An 8,555-nucleotide genomic window follows, 5' to 3' on the forward strand; every position below is an offset into this window, starting at 1 on the left:
ACTTCAGTCACAACAAGCGCCCGCCAGCACCTGTGAACATATGAGTTCCCGGCATCCACTACTACTAGGGTCTTGGTTATGTGTTCCTTTGTAAACATTTGAGATTTACAGATACATTTGTTTCCTGGATGATTAGGTCATAATGTCGGTTTCGACCTGCCCTTAACCGAAAGGTGGAAGCCAGTGTACCAACACGCTTATCCTTCCAGGGTCTTGGCAAATCTTCCAGGCTGCCACGTAATCCACATTCCACACATGAAATGCTACATCTGTTGGGCCTTGAACTTGGTTTGTCTATCAGCCCTAAACCTGAGGACCTTCATTACCCTACGCTCCCTGCAGAACTCAATCCGCCCGTCCCACTCACATGAAGAATCAGCTGAACCAAATCAGTGATCTGGTCTTCAGCAGTCTTAGTTGAACCAGTGATTCCCATGGATCCAGCCCCTTAAACGCTGGCTTTGTCTCCACCTACTACACAGCTGCTCAAGTTCTCCTGCAACTCTGAGTCAAGGCCTCGGGATCTTCACATTACATCAGATAGGTGGAAGAACTAGGCCTAGCGCTTGATGTCAGGTAAGTGCACACTAATCCTTTTATTGTAATGAGCAGGATTGAGTAGCAGCTTCCTCAAGAATATAGACTTGTCTCCTGTACCTCTTCATGATTTCATCCAGTGCATCCTGTCAGTTCATGCTCCGGACCCTTCTTGCTACACTGCACCAGAATTGAGAATTGCACAAGCTGCCAATACTTTGTCTATGTGTGTCTCTGATGAACAGTAGAGCCAAGAGAAAGCCCTTCGGAGAACTTGATATTTGATTTAACCTTGTAACAAGCCCTGTATTCCGAGGTTAACTTTAGAAGTGCCATTTACTCCAACCTGTGTTCTAAGTGTAGTCTTGAGAGTGTCAGTGACTCCAATATGTATTACAACAGATTACAACAAATTACTGTGAGCTAGGGAACTCTAATCAGTATTTCAAATTTGTCCCTTGGGAGTCTCAGATGTTCGTTTCTGTGGTCTTGATTATTCTGCTCACATGTAGTGCTTCAGAAGAAGCATGTAAGTGTGTATCACTGATATTATAGAATTGCCAATATATCTAGAGGCCTGTTGTGTACTGATTATAACTGCCTCCTCTGGTCATTCCAGTGTATTGCATTTAGACCAAACTAGAGGTTATGGTCAAATGCATATCTACCCCCCAAACACAGAAGGCCGCTTCAGCAACAAGTCCTGTTGTACAGTGTTGTATCCAAAACCACCAGAGGCCATACATAATCTAAAGGTGATATTGTTCCTTGATGCTGTGCAGAGCTGAAAGTGATAGGAGGGCCAGAATAGGCTCCGGGATCATCTCACTAGTTTGGACCAGGTGAGTGTATGAAAGTCATAAAGCGCAGGACACACACTTAGTCATTGCCCACTCTTTGGTACTGCACTCACTTTGGACTGTGGAACTGGGTCTGTAGCTGAACACACTTTATCAGCACACACAATTTCTGTATGTGCCCACTGTTACAAACTGCTCTCTTTCTGTTGTATATGTGTTGCACAGACACACGTATTTGGCACATGGTGTTATCATGCACAGATCTTTCAGAAAACATGATTTATGTCTGGGGTGAGTGTCACTCAGCAACAGACCTTAGCAGTAGGCGAGTGAGTCAATAGTCATCACTGCAGTAAAACATGGTTGACTAGTTAAAGTAACTATTGATGTTCAATTAACATGGTCTTTGTCTTACTCCTGTCAACATTAATAGCAGTATATCTACTATGAGGGACACTCTTTGTGTGTGCCTTCTGATCCAAGGATACTGCATTCCCTGACACAGGTAAATGTAATGGGACACACTAAATTTATATTTGTAGGCGGTTGGCCTTCTATGCAGTGTGCAAAATGTTTTACACTGTGTATAGGGTCCAGGAAACCACACATTGATTTATAGAGGTAAAAACTAGACCACCTAATGCTCTCATTGTAATGGTAGCTTGATCAAACAGTTGGGATAATATTGGAGAAGTGCAAAGCCTTTGTTGTATTGACAATAGCGCTAAATGAGACCACACACTCAGAAGAATAATTTGAGACCAATTTACAAAAATATTTTTTATAACATTTTTAAGACCAAGATCATCAAAATCTGGTAAGTACTTTTTAGGTTATGAATTTTTAAACTTAAAAAAATCTCTGTTCTGTGCATAATTATGCACCTTAGGAATCAATAGAGAAACATTTTTAAAAAGCATATAAAATCAGCCAGTGTGTGTACCAATGTCTCTTTTTGCAGATAGGCCAAGGTCATCAGTTGGCCCTATTGACCAGCTGGAGAAGTTTAGGTAACTCTCGGTTTCAGCTTGAACAGCTGCTGAAAGTCATTGGAGCATGTGCAAGGCCACTGCAGGAGAACAATTTGCACAGCACTCCACAGGTGGACTTCACAGTAAGTCTAGTGGGTCCCCTTGGAGTGTGAGGTCGCAAGTAGTGGGGGACTCTTAGAACACAGCTGGATCTTCGTGCAGGGCATAGGGTGACCGGATGCAGAGCGAATCTAGAAGTAGGTCACTTTGAGGGTCTCTTGCAGGTCAGAAGAAGCACTCTGATGGGAAATCCTGGTGGTTTTTCAAGCCCCTTAAGTAGTGATTCCTCTTGCTCCTTTTTCAGTCCACAGTGGACTGCCCTTCAGGGTGTCCACCATTGAGTGACCAGTACCCGAGCTATTGCACGGTTCGTTCAGTGAAGGTTGCAGTGCCACCAACCTTGGTTAGTTTTTTTTGTTTTTGTTTTTTATGATCCTCATATGTCTTCCCAATTCCCTCACATGACCAATAGGGTGGGGGAGGTGGGGAGGTGGGGCAGCCAAGGTTCTCACCCAACTGCACCCCTCTAACCTCTACCCACGTCACCCCTGCCCGGGACAAACCTTCCATCCAGAACTCTAGTTCATTAAGCAGAGGGAAGGATATAATCATAGGATCATCTCCTATCTATTTCTACCTCCCTACTTCCCAACCAATGCTTCAGCGGATTCCAAAATCTAATCCTCTTACAAACTTTATAACAGTCCAACTTATAATAGTAAATTAAATATTTTTTCCATTCAATATAGGCAGGGGGGACAGGGCTGATCCATTTTCTACAAATCTCCCTTCTCGCCACCAGCATCATATAAAACAACAGTTTAGCTCCATCTCTACCCATCTTCCGTGTCTCATATGAGCAGCCAAACATCACAATTGAAGGTCTTACCTTTGGGCTTGAGGGAAGAATGGCATTAACTGCATCCCCCACCTCTTGCCAAAACGTGCGAAGTAAAGGGCAGTCAAAAAACATATGTAAATCATCAGCTGATGAAGAACCACACTTCTTACACCTCACCACATTATCTTGTCTCAGACTGGACAGTTTTTTGGGAGTCGAGAAGACTCTGTGGATAGAAAATAGATGATTTCTCCTTAACGTAGCAGGTTTAACCGTGTTATACAAAAGTGTAATAGATACTTGCCAAAGGTCTTTAAGCTGCAGCTCCGGAAAGCACTCCCTCCAATTTTCTTCTGGAAGGTTAAATTCCCCATCCACAATATCCAACATCAGCCAATACCATTTTGCCACTTCCTTCTTCATCGAGGTATCCAGCTGCATCTGGTCCACCAGTCCATTAGTACTTCCCACTTCCTCTGCTACATTCCCAGCCCTCAACTTCATCTGAAGATATTTAAAAGTAGACAGCCCTCCTCTTACCTCAATGTTAAGATGATCAAAATCTCTAGGTTCACCATTATAACAAAGATGTTTCCATTGCAACAAAATTGCCTCTTTCAGGGGAGTAGCCAGGGCATCTTTAGTCCACTCCGGAGATCCAGGAGAGTCCCAAATTGGAGCATATTCATTATAATATGATAACTTCGTAATCTTCCTCACCTCATACCACAACACTGCCCAATCATATATCTTAAATCGATTTTTTTTTTTTAACTTTGGATCCGCAAACTTATACAAAAAACTTCTCTGAACCTCCCCACCTTCCATCATAACAGTTAACACCTGCTCCAGCTCAGACCGATGACATGCAACAAAACTCAGTCTTACATTTTTTAACAAGTATGCCATGCATAGTACTATATATCAGGAGCTGCCAGCCCACCTTTTTCTCTCTTTCTCCTGAGCTTTTTCCATGATATACAAACACCTTTTGATGCCCAAATAAAACTACTAATTCTCCCCTGCAACTTCTTTAAAGCAACCTTGTTAAACATTAATGGCAATGCATTAAAGATTAAAGTTAATTATGGAACTATCACCATTTTTACCACATTAATCCGACCTATTATAGTTAGTGGAAGATTTAGCCATTTCCTCAGTAAAAGGTCCACCTCCCTCATAACCGAGCAAGGTTTATTTCCACCATTTTACATAAATCCTGAGTTACCGTAATCCCCAAATATTTGACTTATTTGTTTACATTTGCTACCTCATCATTTAGTTCCATGTTCCATTCCATAATTTCAGTCTTTTGATTGTTAACCGCATAACCAGAGATCCCCCCAAAATCCTATGTTAACACTTGTAGAACCGAATTAGCCTGACTTAGGTTCACTGTATAAACCATTAGATCATCCGCATATAAAGAGACCTTCTTAACCAGTTCTCCACACCGGAAAGGCGGTATTCTATTATCTCTTCTAATTCTACAGTCTAATGGTTCAATAATAAAGATCAAATAATAGAGGGGATAATGGGCACCCCTGTCTCGTCCCTCTTTCTATCTTTACGAAAGGAGTAAGTGTACCATTAACCAATATTCTTGCACTTGGGTCCTGATAGATTTTCTTCAATATTCTAATAAACTGGCCTCCAGTGATTCACAAACCTTCATCAAATATCTCCAATTAACCCTATCAAATGCTTTTGTTGCATCTACCATTACCACCGCCAAAGGCATATGCAATGACGTAGCTAAAGCAATCGACCCTACCAATCCCTGTGTCAAATCCTGCATATGCCTACCTTTCAGAAACCCTCTCTGGTCTGTGTGTATGAGTTTTCCCATTACCATCGCCAATCTATCAGCCAGGAGTTTAGCAAACATTTTATAGTCACAATTTAACAGTGAAATTGGGCGGTATGAATCACACTTCCTAGGGTCCTTACCGGGCTTTAGAATTAGCGTAATAATCGCCTCTTTCCAAAATGAAGGAAGATTCTCATCTCCCCCCATAATCTTGTCCCATAATTGCTTCAGGATTTTTAAAATGCTACTACCGAGAGCTTGATAAACCTCCATCGGTAACCCATCTGGTCCTGCTGCCTTCACCAATTTACCAGCTGAGATGACCCTTTCTACCTCACTAAGCCGTACCGGTTCATTAACCAACCTTCTCTCCTCTTCATCCAAAGTCGGTAACTCTAATTCCCCAAGCCACTCCTTTAATTTCTCCTCTGGCGGCTTCAAATCTTCCGTAAATAAAACCTTAAAGAAATTTAAAAAACCCTCTTCCACCTGCTCAGCATCTTTACTAATCTCACCCTAGTTCTCATCTTGAATTTCTGTCACCTGATTCCTGACCCTATCTGATTTTATCTTCCAGGCCAACAATTTACTACTATTCTCACTATACTCGAAGTGCATCACCCTATTAGCTTCACATCTCAATCTAACCCTGCGATCCAAAAGAGCTGCCAACTCCAAGCTAGCTGTCTGACGTTGCTTAACAAAGTTGTTCAACTCCTCATCCTGCTCCTTACTTAACATTCCCTGCTCACATTGTCGTATTTGAGTCTCCAACCTACTTATTTCTTCATTATATAATTTCCTCCTATATGCAGCCATCCCCTCAAGAAGGCCTTAAATGTATCCCAAACTATCGCCAAGGGAGCTGAACCCAAGTTTATCCTAAAAAATTCCTCTGAATCCGCTCGCAGTTCCGTAACCACCTCATCCTCCAGAAGCAAGGTTCTATCAAGAGTCCACCTATGTTCCCTCCTTTTTGTTTGCAACCTAAGAACTAAACTAACCACCGACTGATCTGATAAATGGGCTCCAATACGTACAACTGATTCAACCAAGTCCCTCAAACCCATATCCAACAGAAAATAGTCAATTCTGGAATGATGCTGATACTTCTTATTATAATAAGAATAACCTCTCTCTGACCCCCTTTTATCCCTCCAAACATCATATAACCCCCATTGGGACATCATTACCCAAATCTGACCCTGCATTTTCTCATTTACTTTGGACCTACTACCCGCTGATCTATCTAGTTCGTAATTCAAAACAACATTAAAATCACCTGCCCATATAACTGGATCTAAATATTGTAAAAGAGAGTCTGAGAGTTCCCTTAAAGGGCCTACATAATCCCTGTTAGAACCGTAATATCCTACCATGGTAAAGCGATATTCAAAAGCAGACAGCTTCCCCACCACCCACTTCCCCGAGTTATCTATGGGGCCTTCCAGGAAAGTAATACTAACATGTTTCTTAATTAGAACAGCCACTCCTTTACTACCACTCAAACAATTTGAGCTGGCTATCTGCTGTACCCACCAGAAAACTTCAAAACATTCCTCCCTGGAAAGATGAGTCTTTTGTAAAATCAAGACGTCGAATGGGACATCTTTCAAATATTGCACCAACCTTTTCTGCCTACTCTTTACCCTGAGACCATTTACATTCCAGGACAGGAGTCTCAAGTGCTTCATTGCCATTTTCCGATTTCCAAACCGACTACCTTCTTCCACCCCACCCCACCCCACCCCCTCATCCCTCCCCACCCCACAGGTCCACCTTCCACATTGAGGATCTTTTTATCCCATAATATGCTCCCCACCCAGTGCTCACCATCATCCCCCTCCCTTTCCCCTCAAACTACTTACACCAAAAATAAACTTTTTAACCAGAATTACACACCCCACCCAGTGCCCCCTCCACCCATCTCCTGCACCCCACCCAATCCCCCTCCTCCCCTGGGACCCCACCCAAATATTGACCTGACCCAAGGTCAGAGGGGGGATCACCGCTCCTGAGTTAAGACCTTCCCCACAATACCTCCCTACCGGGGAACACTCCAAACTTAGGTTAGACCTGCCTCATTCCTTCCCTCCTTCTCAATTTCCATAATTAACTTGTCCACTTCCTTCCAGTCCGTAAAATTACACATCTTATTATTTACCATAACTTTTAGAGATGCAGACTTTCAATTTCAACTTTTTTCTTACTTTTCTTAGCGCTACGGAGGGAATACGCTACTTGACCAGCACAATTTCTAAATGCCACCTTCCCCCCTTCTTTCCCAAACCCCACCTGCCACTTTACCCTATCCATCATAAGTTCTAATAAAGTATCTACAACATTTGTAACATAAGCCTGAAAAAAACCTTCCAATCTTGATACTTTCCCACCAGACTCAATAGTCCCCAAGTCCTCCGCCTGCTGAACAATCCTGAAGCACCTGTTCTTCTTGCTTCCACCAATATCTGCATTTGTGCTGGCTCTACCTTGATTCCCCCAGAGGGAAACTCGAGCCACAGCCTCTCTGACCCGGATGAGCTTCAGAGAGGCACTCAGCAATGGAGCTCCGTGCTCCCAGGAGTGCTGTCTCCCCGCCAGATCCTTCGTCCTTTTGCTTTCCCGCCGAAATTGAAAAAACGGGGAGAAAAAGAAAAACGAATCCTTCGATCGCGCTTTTAACACGCTTCCCGAACCCAGCAACCCCTGGTAAGGGATTATCTTAATAACGCATTATCCTTCCAGGAGCGGCGTCCCCCACGACTGGCTCCTCAGACGGCCGCCATGTTCCCCAACCTTGGTTAGGTTTTGTCATCATGGTCAGTTGGGTAAAGTGTGGTCCAGCTTTGGCATCCAGTTCCTTGGTCAGCAGCCAGTCAGTGAACTTGACTTCACTTGTCTTTTGGTATTTGTTGCAGGAGACTGATGTCTTTACTCTAGAGGGAGATCTTCAGCAATTTTTAAAAGAGGTCCTCTGTGGGCTTGTAGAGTCTGTCCGATGTCCAAGCAACTCCTCAGTGACAATTGTTAAGTCCTGGGTGCTGCAGACAGGGTTTGGCTCCTTTTTCTTGATGCAGCAAGACTTCAGTTCTCAAGCCTTGGGTCTTCTTTGTTGCTTGTCTTCTTGTGTCCTTGAAATTCAAATCTCTTGTATGGGGGTGCCTACAAAATACTGTATTTAGTGGGTGTTTAGGGGAGTACCTAGTAGGGACCAATGGATCATCTACCTTAGGGTGGTTACACCCACTGTGACCACTTCCTGTGTGCAGAGGTCACTTTCCTACACCTGAATGGCTATTTTCCTTCCATGCAAGTTGGAGGAAATGAAATGGAGGGGTCGCCCACATGCAACACCATAGGGGTGGTGCAAGCTGGGGCTGACCACTCCTTCTGTCCTTCGTGTGTTTTTACCACCATTGCTCCCACCAAAATTGGGAGTTTGCAATGGGGTACCCATCTGCTGCTAAAAGCAGGTTTAGGGGTTGAGTTTCAGAAGCGATATGCCCTTTGTAGCTTGCCAGCAGGACAGTGCACAT

Source organism: Pleurodeles waltl, chromosome 2_2 (assembly GCF_031143425.1).
Source record: "Pleurodeles waltl isolate 20211129_DDA chromosome 2_2, aPleWal1.hap1.20221129, whole genome shotgun sequence".
In the NCBI taxonomy this organism is placed as follows: domain Eukaryota; kingdom Metazoa; phylum Chordata; class Amphibia; order Caudata; family Salamandridae; genus Pleurodeles; species Pleurodeles waltl.